The sequence below is a fragment of the Pelobates fuscus genome, chromosome 1 (genome assembly GCF_036172605.1).
Source record: "Pelobates fuscus isolate aPelFus1 chromosome 1, aPelFus1.pri, whole genome shotgun sequence".
Lineage (NCBI taxonomy): Eukaryota > Metazoa > Chordata > Amphibia > Anura > Pelobatidae > Pelobates > Pelobates fuscus.
The window spans coordinates 268,270,618-268,286,948 of record NC_086317.1 but is presented as its reverse complement, the minus strand read 5'-3'; positions in this window follow the sequence as shown (position 1 = coordinate 268,286,948).

Here is a 16,331-nt window from a genome sequence, read left to right as displayed (position 1 = left end):
CGAATTTGCATCCAATAGACAAAAATCAATCCTAGAATATGATCCATGTACACAAGATTGATGAGAGTAATCTTTGTCGGTTGGATGCAGTATTCTCCATATATCATGCAGGTTGTATTGTTTGCAGATAGTATGGAGTTTTTTAGCCTGCTTAATAGTTCTTTTATCAGTTAGAGTGCCAAATGTATACAACTTATCCATTTTAGGGTCACTGACACAGTTAAAGTCCCCAGCTATAATTAGATGGCCTTTGTGCACTTTATCAACTTGACTCATTATAGACAAAAATTTAGCCATAGGATCAACATTCGGCAGATACACATTGACTAAAGTATAAACCGTATTATCAATGGCACAGACAATAATTATAAATCTAGCTTCTGTATCCAATTCAATATACTTAATTTCAACATTGAGATTACTATTAAAGATAACTGCAACCCCTCTTTTTTTGTTATTCGTTAATGAAGCATGAACAATGGTGGGAAACTTGTCCCCTCCCCATTTCTGGGTACGATCCTTTAACCAATGAGTTTCTTGTATAAATGCCAGTTGTATATTATGTTCAGCTAACGAGGCATACAATCTTCTCCTCTTTCTATTTGTATTTAAGCCTTGTGCATTTAATGACATAAACTTAATCATATTTTTCATGTGGAGTTTTCAAAAGTATTTGATGTGCTTGGACCCCACGTCTAAAGTCAAAGAATTGGACAGCTACCATCATCGAGAGTTTCTCCAAAATATCATATGCTCCAAAATAAAAACAAAAAAAACAAATCAAATACAAAAATATACCACCCATAATAAAACAGAATTGGATCAAAATTGATCCAATAGCCACAGACAACATATAACGAATATAGAAGAACCTAGTTCCCTAGTTCTTCCCGTTTCCTCCTTGTCCCTCTTTTCTCTCTTGCACTGTGAATTTCAGATGGTACTAGAAATTGACAGAAACTATGTAGTATCACTACACCAAGAGGGGCAACCTCCCAGAGAAGACTGACAGCAGCCTCTTAGAGTCTTACGTCCACTATTTCCATTTAAGTCGGGGAAATCAGGATACCCTTAAACTGGTCCCACCTAACGTATTCTGTGTGTATTAGTGTCAATACAGTTAACCAGACAGGGTCATTATATAAATGCAAAGAGGGGAAAAATTTGATATACCTATCAATTATCTGTATACAGAGAAAGAACTGAGGGTATGATTGGGTCTGGTATGATTTCCAACAACAAGGGCATAGGCCATAGGAGATAAAGTTTACCCGTGCCATTTGTCGGATTCTACTGTGGGGCTAGTTAATTCAGATAAGCCCCCTATGACCAGCGCTTATACCTCCCAATATATATCACCATTAGGTAGTCGTGCCATGATTTCTCAACTTCATATTCTATTCGGTGCTTACCCATCTACCCCCACATCTTAATAGAGTAAAATAGCAATGGGTATAAATTACATGCTTCAAAAAAAAAAAAAGTCTTATTTTACCTTAATTCGTGGATCCCCACCAGCATTGACATTTTAAAAAATGGGATTATCATACACATATAGTATCATTGTGCCCGTACAGATTATTTGTGCACATTTATATGAGTGTGCATAGCAGATTTCTATCTAATCTATCCCCGCAAACATCCTTCCATATTTGTTTCCGAATAGTGATAAATTTAAACTTTGACAAATTAACATTCTTTTCCCTTTACCCATTTTCATATTTACACACAGTGTTGTCTTGTGGTAGTAAAACAAAATTCAATGACAATGACAATTGTTTATATTTTAGAATACCGTGTCTAAATATCTATAGGCCCTAGCAGTTTAATTTGCGAATGGCTTATAGAGTTGCTAATGTATATCAACTTGCCTATACCAATATACCGTGACATATTAAGTTTATCTGTGAGTTTACAGTTTCTAATGTGAATCTGCATTAGCAGAGTGATTATTAATCTGCACATACAGAGAAATAATGAAAAGTGAGTAGTGAATCTATATTAAATCAAACATTTAAATCATACTTTTCTTCTCATCTAGTAAATTGTCTTTGACAAGTAAAATGCCAATCACCTTATCATCCCCCCTGTTTGTAGCTATTGAGTAACCATGGCTAATTGTGATAGCTTTGTAGTCTGATCCCCTATGGGGCCGTCAGCCTAGACGTTCTAATAATAGTGAGTATAGGTAAGTTAACATATTATCCAATGGTAGTAAAACAGACTACCGTAAGTATATCACTTATAATATATTTAGGCTGTTGTATTCGAGGAGTGGGACATTATCCGTATTGTAGTACCATTGAGCAATTGTTTAAGGGAGTTTTTTCTTTTTTTTTTTTTTTTTTTTTTTTTTTTCTTTTTTTCTTTTTTTTTTTCTCTTTCTTTCTGCTTTCTCCCTGAATAAGAATCACTCTCCTAGTTTCTTTTTTTTTTTTTTTTTTTCCTTGTTGCCCTTATCCCCTCTCCCCCCCCTTCCCCAGCGTAACACTTCGTTTCTCCCCATATGCGTTATATTCTTAACCACTTAATGGTGCTGCTGCATTAATTTCTTGCCCTTAAGCCATTCAACCAAGTCCATATTAGTGTCAAAAGTCTCTCTTTTGTCTTCATATGTCAGCGAAAGTTTCAAGGGGTGTAGCCACCTGTATCTTATATTGTGAGATCTAAGTATTTGGGTTGCAGAACTAAATGTTTTCCTTTTCTGTCTGGTATCATAGGAGAGATCCCGAAACACCTGTACATTTTGATAACAGCCAGAATTGATTTGATTTGTTCGAGCTGACCGCAGAATAGATTCCTTAAATTCATATGAAACAAAACAGGCAATGATGTCCCGTGGAAGATTTTTCTGAATTGATTGGGGTTTAGATAATCTATGGCAACTATCTATTAATTGGTCGTGTGGATCAAACACAATACCCAAAACTTCTACGAAATCCAGCAAGGTTTTTTTTAGATCTTCTTGTGAGTCTTTCTCAGGTATATTCCTGAAACGTAGGTTTTTACGCCGGCTGCGATCTTCCAAGTCAGTTATTTTGAGTTCTAATGCCGAAATCTTGATTTGGGCATTCGTAGTTTCTTGCATAAGACTTTTAACTTGAAAATCCATTGCTTTGAATTGGTCCTCTATTCTGTGCATATTAGCAGCAAGAGCATTTATTTATTGTTTAATTTCTGTTTTAATTGCTGCTGCAGTTGTAGCTAATTCGATCTTTATTTCATCCAAGTTCGCTCTGAGGGTAGTTTGTAATATAGTAAGTGTAACTTGATCTGTTTCAACGGATTTTCTGCCTTCAGCCTCGGGAATATCAAGACTAGTGTCTGTATCATTCACTGTCAATTTAGGCTTTTTATTCTGTTGCGGCGAAAAATAAGTGCTCATTGATTTGTCTTGAGAAAGATCTTTTTTATCTTTTCTTGATGAGATCTTAGTGTCATTAGATTTTCTTGAAGCCATATTGAAGAAACATAAATCCGGGTTAAGGTTGCACACCAGTAAATATGGTTGCTCTTTAATTATGATTGTATAGACAAACTTAGCGTTGCACTTGAAATTACACAGTGGTATACAATTACCCCGTTTGTATATACGTTGGCACACAAAAATATGTATGTAAAAAATGTATAGAAAAATGTGAATATGCCCCTCACACTCAGATATATGAAATAATTTGGCTGACTTTGGTGGGGTTTAGTTGTACACTAATACACAAATAGTGTGCATTCCCATTCAGGATGTATGAGTAGACAAATAGAGAAATAGAGAAAAATATAAATCCTTGGTCGGAGGAGCAGCGTTTGCCACGTGGGAAGCGGCCACCGCAACCTTGTGAGGGCATATAGGGAGAGTGTTTCCTCCGGTAGATTACCTTTATCTTTTAGTTAAAAAAGGGAGCGGATAGTTCTCTAGCGGATAGTTCACTGTCAAGGCTGGAGACAGGGGGGAATCAGGCAGAGTTTATTCCCCGTCGTCAAACCGTAATGACTCCTCAAAGCTGCAGCGGGAGCACGGACGGCTCATCTCGGACCGGCCGCATCGGCACCCGCCATCCCTGGTGGCTGCCCCTCCTCCTCCGTCACAACGACGCTGCACGCAAAGCACGTCAGCACGTCATAACGCCCCTCTGACTCCCTACACCACTACCTGAAGTTTCACCAGTATACTTCTACTGTTTCGGTATTTAGCCAAGATGGTGTGTAATTTATAGAGATAGCATAATAGCCAGAGGTCTTTATCTTTTTTTTTTTTAACTATTTTCTCATTTAACCCTTATGAGGGACTAATAAAGATTTATTATTTTGGTAGTTCCATCATGCTCTATAACTAGTAACGTTTTGTTGAACACTGGTGGAGCACTTTATGTTGTTTAACCCTTATGAGGGACTAATAAAGATGTATTATTTTGGTAGTTTAATCATGCTCTTTAACTAGCAACATTCTGTTGTACATTGGTGGAGCACTTTACGTCTTGGGTATAGAAACGTGATTTGGGAGCACTGGTTTAGTTAACCCATTCCCGTCTCTTCTTTATTTGGTGGTAAAATGGTTGCACGAAAAGAGTCAAAATACCCCAAGTTTAATACCTTAGGTTGTCTTCTTTTAAAAAAATATATACATGAAAAGGGTTATTCAGGGTTTCCTAACAGATATCAGTGTTACAATGTAACTTTTTAAAAACTATTTAGCATGGGTGTTTTTTGGTGGTTGTAGATTTGTAACAGATTTTGGGGGTGAAAGTTTGAAGAAGTGTGTTTTTTTTTAATTTTTTCATCATATTTTATTATTTCATTTATAGTAAATTATATGATATGATGAAAATAGTGGTATCTTTATAAAGACCATTTTCATGGCAAGAAAACAAGGTATATAATATATGTGGGTACAGTAAATGAGTAAAACACAAACACAGCAGAAATGTAAAAAGAGCCCAGGTCCTTAACAGTAAGAAAATTTAAAAATGGTCTGGTCACTAAGGGGTTAAATCAAATAAAGTGATAAAGTGTAATTCTATTAAAAGTATTTATTACAAATACGTTGAGGTAGAAAATCATACTCTGTTCACACAACCATTCGTACCTGTCCTGGCTTGGGAGTGGAGGCGTTAGTTGGAAGGAGTCTCAGGCATGTCTGTAACCAAAGGCCAGAGTCTCCATATGTCATTATATTAAGTTCTCAAGACTAACATATACAGCTTTCTCCATGAATCTCTGATAGTTAATCTGTGAGGCTATTTACGTCCACTTAGGGAACACCTCAGATCTCCATTTTCTCGCCAAACAGACTTTGGTAGGGGGTTAGTTCAATATGGAACTGTGTTAAACTTAAGTTCATTTTCTAACTTGACCTTTAAAGGTAATAGGCAGGTACATTCCCACCATATATGCCATATAGTTCCAGTTTCCCTCTCACATCTCAAACAAAGTTCACTAATGTTGGGTTGAAACCTACTTAACATGTCTGGTGTCAGATACCATCTGTGTAATATTTTTAGATATTTCTCAAACGGTGCAATACTATGAATGTTTTTTTGTCAGATTTAAAGCGGAAACCCATTCACTGGATACAAATTCTGTGCTCAGCTACCTTTACCATTTCATAATCCCACAAAGCTTTGTACCCGTTTTGCTCGTATACAATAATTCTCTAGTCTTAGAAGACAAATTGGAGCAATTATCTAGGTCATAGAGTTTATCCAGCTTATAAGCGGTCTTAATTTCCCTATTTCTTTTTAAAGGGACAACGCTTCTAAAGGAGCATCCAAAGAGATACATTCTTTACTATTATGCTTCCGGGTACCATGATAAATTTCACAAAAATACTTTATTTTCCACTTTAAGTTGTTTTATAGCCTCTTTCATAACCTTACCATAACCAATTTTCTGGGATCTTAAATTTACATTTAATCAAATGGGATAGCCTTATGGAGTCATAAATCATGTATACACCAGGAAGGGATGTTCCCCCAATTTTTTTATTTGCGGGACAAAGGACACTGGGGAGGAAATAGATTTGCAGATATTGGTCAGATGTAACAGTCTACGAACGTTATCGCCTCCCTCACGTTCCTTAACAAAGCATGTTTGATCAGGATGAACTAATTTGGGAATGAAATCCTTTAATCTCTCCGCCAGGATCTTGGTAAATATTTTAATATCGGTATTCAACAGGGATATGGGGCAATAGTTAGTTACGATTTTATGATTTTTGTCTGGTTTAGGAATCGTGGTTATACAGGCTTGTAACATCTCCAATGGGAACGGGCAACCCTTATCTATTTCTCCAAATACGTTTAGTATGATTGGAGCTGTGGTAGGCTCCAATATCTTATAGAAATGGGCTGTGTAACCATCTGGCCCTGGGGATTTTCCGTCCTTAAGGTCTTTAATAGATTTAGAGATCCCATCCAGGGTCAGAGGAGAACTCAGTTTCTTTAAGTCATCCTTGAGAAACTCGAGGCTTGCTTCTGAGGTTGCCCGTTCCGATGGGAGATTATACAGAGCCCTGTAATATGAGGCAAAAGCTTTACCTATATCTGATGGAGAGATATTAAAGGATCACTATAGTGTCAGGAAAACAAAATGGTTTTCCTGACACTATAGTGCCCTGAGGGTGCCCCCACCCTCAGGGTCCCCCTCCCATGGTGCTGAAGAGGTTAAAACCCCTTCAGCCACTTACCTTAATCCAGCGCTGGGCTCCCTCGGCAGTGGTGACCTCTCCTCCCCCATCGACGTCAGCTCCCTCTGCCGACATCAGCGGAGCCGAGTGCGCATGCGCGGCAAGTGCCACGCTCGCATTCAAGCTGTCAATAGGAAAGCATTTTTCAATGCTTTCCTATGGACGCTCTGCGTGATGGAGACATAATTTGCCAACAGCGTCGCAGATGCGCCTCTCTGAAACTGCTATGTTTGCATCTGCAGGGTTAAAACCTAAGGGACCTTGCACTCAGACCACTTCATTGAGCTGAAGTGGTCTGGGTGACTATAGTGTCCCTTTAACTTTGTCTACCACAATTATCTTTCTAACTAGAGACTAATAGAGGTGGATCGCTCTTAAAAATAGGAGAGAATACAATCTCATAAAAAATACCTCTTGTGAGATTAAAATATAGGGTAATAAACTTTATTGATTAACAAGAGAAAAGACACATACAAAATAAAGAAAAAATGTATTTCAAAACGTGATATGGAAAGTTAAAAATATATTTGTAGAGCGCAGGTTATTGATCTTAGTAGCTCAGTGGGTATAGTTGGTTACAAATGTAACTTGGTTTGCTACTATAAAAAAAGCTGCATCCTTTGAGTTTCCCACCAACACCAACTCCATCAGATACATGACGCTTGAGAGGTATGACTGTTTTAGTGTTATTGGTCAATAAGATTCTGTAATTAGGCCCCATCATAATTGTCAGCACCAAGCCCACTGGGCTCTTAATCCGGCCCTGTCTGTGGCATCTCACAAACAGCATGCAACCAATTTCTTGCTCAGTTAAGAATTGCCCCAGATATTCTTCTAAATTACCTTCCAAATTGTCTTGTGAGATATCTCCTGGTTTCCCTTTCACCCGCATATTGTTTCTCCGGGATCTATCGTCAACATGTGCGACTTTGTCTTCCAAATTCTTGACTTGTGATTTAACCAGATCAATTTGTGTTTGTAGTTAGTGATGTTGTGAACATAAAATTTTCCTCCCTGATGTCATTGAAGGTCTCTTCCACCACCCAGCCACGTACAACACCAAGGGTCCCCCAAAGGTGGCAACAAGCCCCCTGGGATGCCTGGTGTGTTTGGTCTTCCACCTCCTCAAAGCCACCTTCCTCCTCTGACTCCTCTTCTTCAGACTCCTCTCTCTGCATTGCCTCTCTCTCTGCGTTATTATAAGGTGTGTTAAGTAGTACTATTCCTATCAGTTTAATCACTGTTACGTCCCCTATCAGGGGACGTGTATATAAGGCATCAATTTTAGGAAGCGGGAGATGGAAAAAGATGCTTGGTCGGTCCTCCTACTTCAAATTTGGGGCACTGCGCGTGCAATCTAATGTGCCACCAGATAACCTCATTAGGCCTTTTTTAGTCGAATGTATCGCCCACAGTCAGTCCCTTCGGTATCCATCCCTCATTCATCTTAATAAAGGTGAGGTAATCTAGACTTTTTTGACCTAGGCGACTTCTCTTCTCAGTGACAATACCTACTGCTGCACTGAAGGTCCTTTCTGACAGGACACTTGAAGCGGGGCAGGTCAGAAGTTCTATGGCAAATTGGGATAGCTCAGGTCACAGGTCAAGCCTGCACACCCAGTAGACAAGGGGTTCATCGCTCCTCGGAGTGTCGATATCTGCAGTTAAGGCGAGGTAGTCTGCTACCTGTCGGTCGAGTCGTTCTCTGAGGGTGGACCCCGAAGGGCTGTGGTGATGCGTAGGACTTAAAAAGCTCTGCATGTCCTCCATCAACAACACGTCTGTAAAGCGTCCTGTCCTTGCCGCGTGGTCATGGCAGGAGGAGGATTACTTTCACTTTTCCCCTATTAGATTCCCGTTGTGCTGTGACATCAACCTTATACGCTGTGCAAAGCATACTTTTTAATTGATTTTGGAACTGCTGCATCCTTTCTGATTTGCTGTAATTCGGTATAATTTCAGGCACTTTTTGCTTATACCGGGGGTCTAGTAGCGTGGACACCCAGTACAGGTCGTTCTCCTTCGGCCTTTTTATACGAGGGTCCCTCAACAGGCACGACAGCATGAAAGATTCCATTTGCACAAGGTTGTATGCCGAGCTACTTATGTCCTGTTCCACGTCCTCAGTGATCTTCCCCCAGCCACGTACAACACCACGGGTACCAGATAGGTACCCTGGGATGCCTGTTGTGGTTGGTCTTCCTCCTCCTCCTCAAAGCCACATTCCTCCTCTGACTCCTCTTCCTCACAATCCTCTTCCAGCGTTGCCGCAGGTCCAGCAAGCGATGCTGATAAGGCTGTTTCTGCTGGTGATGGTGACCACAACTCTTCCTCTTCACGCTCATCTACGGCCTGATCCAGCACTCTTCGCAGGGCATGCTCCAGGAAGAAAACAAATGGTATGATGTCACTGATGGTGCTTTCGGTGCGACTGACTAGGTTTGTCACCTCCTCAAAAGGACGCATGAGCCTACAGGCATTGCGCATGAGCGTCCAGTAACGTGGCAAAAAAAATCCCAGCTCCGCAGAGGCTGTCCTAGCACCCCGGTCATACAAATACTCGTTAATGGCTTTTTCTTGTTGGAGCAGGCGGTCGAACATTAGGAGTGTTGAATTCCAATGTGTCGGGCTGCCGCAAATCAAGCGCCTCACTGGCATGTTGTTTCACCGCTTGATATCTGAAAAGTGTGCCATGGCCGTGTAGGAACGCCTGATATGGCCACACACCTTCCTGGCCTGCTTCAGGACGTCCTGTAAGCCTGGGTACTTATGCACTGTACGATCAGATATGCGTTGCACTGGTGTGACACTGTGCCCTGGCAGGCCCTGAAACGCACACATGTGAAGGAAACTGACTGATATTATTTCACAGTCAAATTTCTAGTTTTTTTTTTTATGTACACTACTGTTACACAAGATATGAGTTGCACTGGTGTGACACTGTGCCCTGGCAGGCCCTGAAACGCACACGTGTGAAGGAAACTGACTGCTATTATTTCACAGTCAAATTTCTAGGTTTTTTTTTAATGTACACTACTGTTACACCAGATATGAGTTGCACTGGTGTGACACTGTGCCCTGGCAGGCCCTGAAATGCACACGTGTGAAGGAAACTGACTGCTATTATTTCACAGTCAAATTTCTAGTTTTTTTTTTAAATGTACACTACTGTTACACCAGATATGAGTTGCACTGGTGTGACACTGTGTCCTGGCAGATCCTGAAATGCACACGCGTGAAGGAAACTGACTGCTATTATTTCACAGTCAAAAAAGTGTTGTTTTTTAAATGTACACTACTGTTACACCAGATATGAGTTGGACTGGTGTGACACTGTGCCCTGGCAGGCTCTGAAACGCACACGTGTGAAGGAAATTGACTGCTATTATTTCACAGTCAAATTTCTAGTTTTTTTTTTTTTTTTTTAATGTACACTACTGTTACACCAGATATGAGTTGCACTGGTGTGACACTGTGCCCTGGCAGGCCCTGAAACGCACACGTGTGAAGGAAACTGACTGCTATTATTTCATAGTCAAATTTCTAGTTTTTTTTTTTAATTTACACTACTGTTACACCAGATATGAGTTGCACTGGAGTGACACTGTGCCCTGGCAGGCCTTGAAACGCACATGCGTGAAGGAAACTGACTGCTATTATTTCACAATAGAAAAAGTGTTTGTTTTTTTAAATGTACACTACTGTTACACCAGATATGAGTTGCACTGGTTTTACACTGTGCCCTGGCAGGCCCTGAAACGCACACGTGTGAAGGAAACTGACTTTTTTTAAATGCAAGCTATTGTGACACCAGATATGAGTGGTGGCACTGGGCAAGTGGGCACAGTATACGCTGTGAGCCTGACACACACGCTGGCAGGCAGGCAACTGCAATTAGATTACACAGGAAAAAAAAAAAGCAGACTGGTGTTCTAGCCCTAAAATGGGCTTTTTGGGGTGCTGTCCTTACAGCAGAGATCAGATGAGTCCTTCAGGACTGTAGTGGACACTGAATACACAAGCCTAGCTCTCAATTTCCCTATTAAATCAGCAGCAGTTACACTGTCCCTCCTCTCACTAAGAATGCAGCTTCCGAATGAATCTAAAATGGATGCTGTCCAGGAGGTGGGAGGGTCTGCTGCTGATTGGCTGGAATGTGTCTGCTGACTGTGAGGTACAGGGTCAAAGTTTACTCAATGATGACGAATAGGGGGCGGACCGAACATCGCATATGTTCGCCCGCCGTGGCGAACGCGAACAAGCTATGTTCGCCAGGAACTATTCGTCAGCGAACTATTTGGGACATCTATAATGGTCATATATGGTTAATAGGTTTGGTTAACCTTTAGACAAAATTATTGTTTGCTACATAGTTATGGTTATACATTGAGAGGTGAGAGGGGAAGAGACACAGGGGGACAAGATCAAAATTAAAAAAAAAATGTATATGGAAAAAAATACATAGATAAATAAATAACAATATGAACAGAAATAAAGAACAAAAACAACTAAAAGAAGAAAGAAAATAAGTTTTTAAAAATATATATTTTCTAATATTCATTAATTTTTTTTAAAGTTTTGTGGACGATTGTAAGACCCCTGCCTTGGTGGTCATTTGGTGTACCAGCTGCCGCCTCTTAATAAACCTGCCCCCTTTGGTTTCATCTGTAGGGAGCATATGGAGAGGCATGATTAAGCAGCTTCTTTCCCTAGATGGTGTATGATTTAACCTGACTTGGAACAGGTGGACTCTGTACCCAACATTATAGTCATTATAGCTATGGGTGCCAGAGGGACACCGGGGACACACCCAATTACAGCACCAAGACCAGGGGTTGTCTTTCTTCTTCTTTTGGTGTATACATTTGCAAGAAAAAGTATGTGAACCCTTTGGAATGATATGGATTTCTGCACAAATTGGTCATAAAATGTGATTTGATCATCATCTAAGTCACAACAATAGACAATCACAGTCTACTTAAACTAATAACACACAAAGAATGAAATGTTGCCATGTTTTTATTGAACACACCATGTAAACATTCACAGTGCAGGTGGAAAAAGTATGTGAACCCTTGGATTTAATAACTGGTTGAACCTCCTTTGGCAGCAAAGTCTGTAGTTGCAGATCAGGCGTGCACAATGGTCAGGAGTAATTCTTGACTATTCCTCTTTACAGAACTGTTTCAGTTCAGCAATATTCTTGGGATGTCTGGTGTGAATCGCTTTCTTGAGGTCATGCCACAGCATCTCAATTGGGTTGAGGTCAGGACTCTGACTGGGCCACTTCAGAAGGCATAATTTCTTCTGTTTAAGCCATTCTGTTGTTGATTTACTTCTATGCTTTGGGTCATTGTCCTGTTGCAACACCCATCTTCTGTTGAGCTTCAGCTGGTAGACAGATGGCCTTAAGTTCTCCTGCAAAATGTCTTGATAAACTTGGGAATTAATTTTTCCTTCGATGATAGCAATCCGCCCAGGCCCTGACGCAGCAAAGCAGCCCCAAACCATGATGCCCCCACCAACATACTTCACAGTTGGGATGAGGTTTTGATGTTGGTGTGCTGTGCCTCTTTTTCGCCACACATAGTGTTGTGTGTTTCTTCTAAACAACTCAACTTTGGTTTCATCTGTCCACAGACTATTTTGCCAGTACTGCTGTGGAACATCCAGGTGCTCTTGTGCAAACTGTAAACGTGCAGCAATGTTTTGTTTGGACAGCAGTGGCTTCCTCTGTGGTATCCTCCCATGAAATTCATTCTTGTTTAGTGTTTTACGTATTGTAGATTCGCTAACAGGGATGTTAGCATTTCCCAGTGACTTTTGTAAGTCTTTAGCTGACACTCTAGGATTCTTCTTCACCTCATTGAGCAGTCTGCGCTGTGCTCTTGCAGTCATCTTTACAGGACGGCCACTCCTACGGAGAGTAGCAGCAGTGCTGAACTTTCTCCATATATAGACAATTTGTCTTACCGTGGACTGATGAACAGCAAGGCTTTTGGAGATACTTTTATAACCCTTTCCAGCTTTATGCAAGTCAATAATTCTTAATCGTAGGTCTTCTGAGAGCTCTTTTGTGCGAGGCATCATTCACATCAGGCAATGCTTCTTGTGAAAAGCAAACCCAGAACTGGTGTGTGTTTTTATAGGGCAGGGCAGCTGTAACCAACACCTCCAATCTCATCTCATTGATTGGACTCCAGTTGGCTGACATCTCACTCCAATTAGCACTTGGAGATGTCATTAGTCTAGGGGTTCACGTACTTTTTCCACCTGCACTGTGAATGTTTACATGGTGTGTTCAATAAAAACATGGCAACATTTCATTCTCTGTGTGTTATTAGTTTAAGCAGACCTTGATTGTCTATTGGTGTGACTTAGATGATGATCAGATCACATTTTATGACCAATTTGTGCAGAAATCCATATCATTCCAAAGGGTTCACATACTTTTTCTTGCAACTGTATTAGTTAACCAACCACCTATTTATATGCCTCCCCACAAAGGGGAAATACAACTCAACTTGACACTATTACCAAATGTGTAGGAGTGAATAATGCAATGGGCATGTTCAATTGATTGATGTAACATATACTATGTTTATATGTTTTCTCGTTTCTTTTGCTTTTTTGTTTTGTTTTGTTTTTCACACTGTTGTCTACAGGTTAAATAACTAACTTGATACACATGTTTATGGTCCTCTAATACAGACAATGCATTTCCTTCCTATAACACTTGAACATTGGTCCCTTCACTTACTATTTTCAACTACCAATGGCCTTCTAGGCGCAGATTTCCCCAAGATAGGAAGCCATAAGCTTTCACCCCCACGGCGCTAATGGCTATTGGGCTGGGAACACATATGGGCTCACGCTACTCCTATATCTTGCTTACATACTTTCAGCCCATCCTTTGACTAGAGACCTTGGCAGGAAGGAGGCTGTACCTCCATTGGCCAGCTGTTTGAGGGGAACAGTATGATGCAATTCCCAGACTTTCAACACAAATTAAATTTACCGACAAAGGCATTGGTCTCCTACCTCCAACTGAAAGCGTTACTCATGCATAACCCCCTGTTCACACAAACCCTGATCATGACCTTTTCTGAAAGAGCATTCCTCACCCCTGCCCCATAACAATTACTATCCTCAATATACCGCATACTGATAGGACCAGCAGCACATACTTATGAAAAATGTATGCTGGACTAGCAATGCGACTTAAATAAGTCATTTTACATGAACGTCTGCAATAAAGCAATGATAGCCCACAAGATCAAGCTGCGCGTCACACCTAGAACTGAGGAGAAAAATGCAGTATAGATGGCACATGGTACCGGAAAGATTAGCGCGCATATACCTGAACACATCTAACATATGTTGGAGATGCTTTCGAGGTAAAGGGATGATGCACCACATTTGGTGGACATGTCCCAAACTTGAGGGATATTGTCGCATAGTGGGAGACATAATATCTGAAACTTTGGGGAAGGACATCGCACTTACCCCTCACTTGTGTTTACTATTCATCACTGGACAATTTTTCACGCCTGGCCTCTACTTTACTTTTCCACATTCTTATTGCAGCAAATTTGCTGATAGCCAGAGCATGGAAAACTACAGAAGTGCTGACACATTCTACCCTTTTAGCTCAGATCTCCTTAAATCTGGACTATGAATCCATGGCCCATAAGCATATCAGTCCACAAAATGTGCACAGGGAGCTGGCACCATATGAGATACATACATTGCAGCCCATACAAACACTGATAATATCCATACCCCATGAGCATTCCGCTAATGAGGAAAAGAAGGGGAACAAGCAGGGCTTGAGTCCTGCATGAACGCGTGGGAACAGCGTTCCTGCACTTTTTTTACATCAGGAACGCCATTCCCATTGCTCCTGCAGGCACTCAGGGGTAGGCAAAAAATGCAGCGCCTAAATGCCCCCCATGTTCCCCCTGATGGCCACCTGATGGACCATCCCCCGGCGGGCGCCTGTCTCCCTGTCAGCGGCGGCGAGGGAGCTGTGTTCTCTCTGCTCTGCTCCCTTGTGTGCCGTTTGCTGATGCCGGGAGCAGGAATGACATCATATTCCAGCTCCCTGCATCAGTAGACAGCCCGCGCGGCTAGAGGGAGCAGAGGTGGGAGAACACAGCTCCCTAGCTGCCTCTGACAGGGAGACAGGCGTCCGCCGCACTGAAGCCCCACTGGACCCCAGGGAACAGTCCACACCAGCTCTCCAAGTAGGGAGGCTGGGTGGACATTTTTAAATTCAAAAAAATAATAATAATTTGTGTGTGTATGTGTGTGTGTCTGTGAGTGTGTGTGTCTGTGAGTGTATGTGTGTGTGTCTGTGTCTGTGAGTGTGTGTGTCTGTGAGTGTGTGTCTGAGTATGTGTGTATGTCTGTGAGTGTGTATGTGTCTGTGAGTGTGTGTCTGTGAGTGTATCTATGTGTGTGTATCTGTGTATGTGTATCTGTGTGTGTGTGTGTGCGGTTTATTTGTTTATGTGTTGGGTGTATATGGAGGGATTACACTTGGTGTTATAGCAGCTATTGTTGTAAATATTTTGTGCATAGCACTGTATACTCTTGTATATATCTACATTTTTAGCGCCAGTATACCCTTTTCTTTTCTATTAGTGTGTGTGTGTGTGTGTGTATGAGTGTATGTGTGTGTCTGTGAGTGTCTGAGTATGTGTGTGTGTCTGAGTATGTGTGTGTGTCTGTGAGTGTGTGTATGTGTCTGTGTGTGGGAGTGTGTGTCTGTGAGTGAGTGTGTGTGTGTGTGTGTGTGTGTGTGTCTGTGAGTGTGTGTCTGTGAGTGTATCTATGTGTGTGTGTGTGTGTATCTGTGTGTGTGTGTGTGTGTGTGTGGTTTATTTGTTTATGTGTTAGTGTGTGTGTGGATGAGTGTATGTGTGTGTCTGTGAGTGTGTGTCTGTGAGTGTATGTGTGTGTCTGAGTGTGCACCTGTCAGTGTGTGTGTACATGCATTTATATATGCATATGAGTGTATGGGGGGGGATCTTGGGTGAGTTCCCACACTTTATTCCCAGGACTTGACCCCTGGGAACAAGTGATATAACACGTGCACATGTTATAATTTTAATATTTTTTTTTAAGAAAAAAATTAACTAGTATAGCAGCTTCACTACTAGAGGCAGAGGGGTATGAGAGCTGAAGCAGTAAGAGGATAACGAAGACTGATATCTGGGCTGGGCTCAACTTTATTGACTCAAATTTCATAGATAGCAGCACTACAAGATCAGCAATGACACTCACAGGAGGCACTGGACACTAAGAGGCTTCCAAGCACGGGGGCTTCCATCCTAACGAGAGACAGGTGATATAAACCCACATTGTAAGTAGTATACTTCCTCCCTTTTTTCTTTTTGTTTCCCTCCTCTTCTCCCCCTTTACCTTTTCCTTTTTTTTTAAAAAACAAAATAGAGTCAGAGAACTTAAAACTACTAGCACACTAACTATTGAACGGGAGACATAGAAGCATTAAGAAACAAAGTAATATCTAACTACCTAGTAGTCTAGACATCTAGTACTGGCAAAACCCATCTTATTCCCACGACAAGCAACAACCACCAGGAGCCAATTTAGCTTACCATCTATTTGCCTTCACATGGCAACCTGA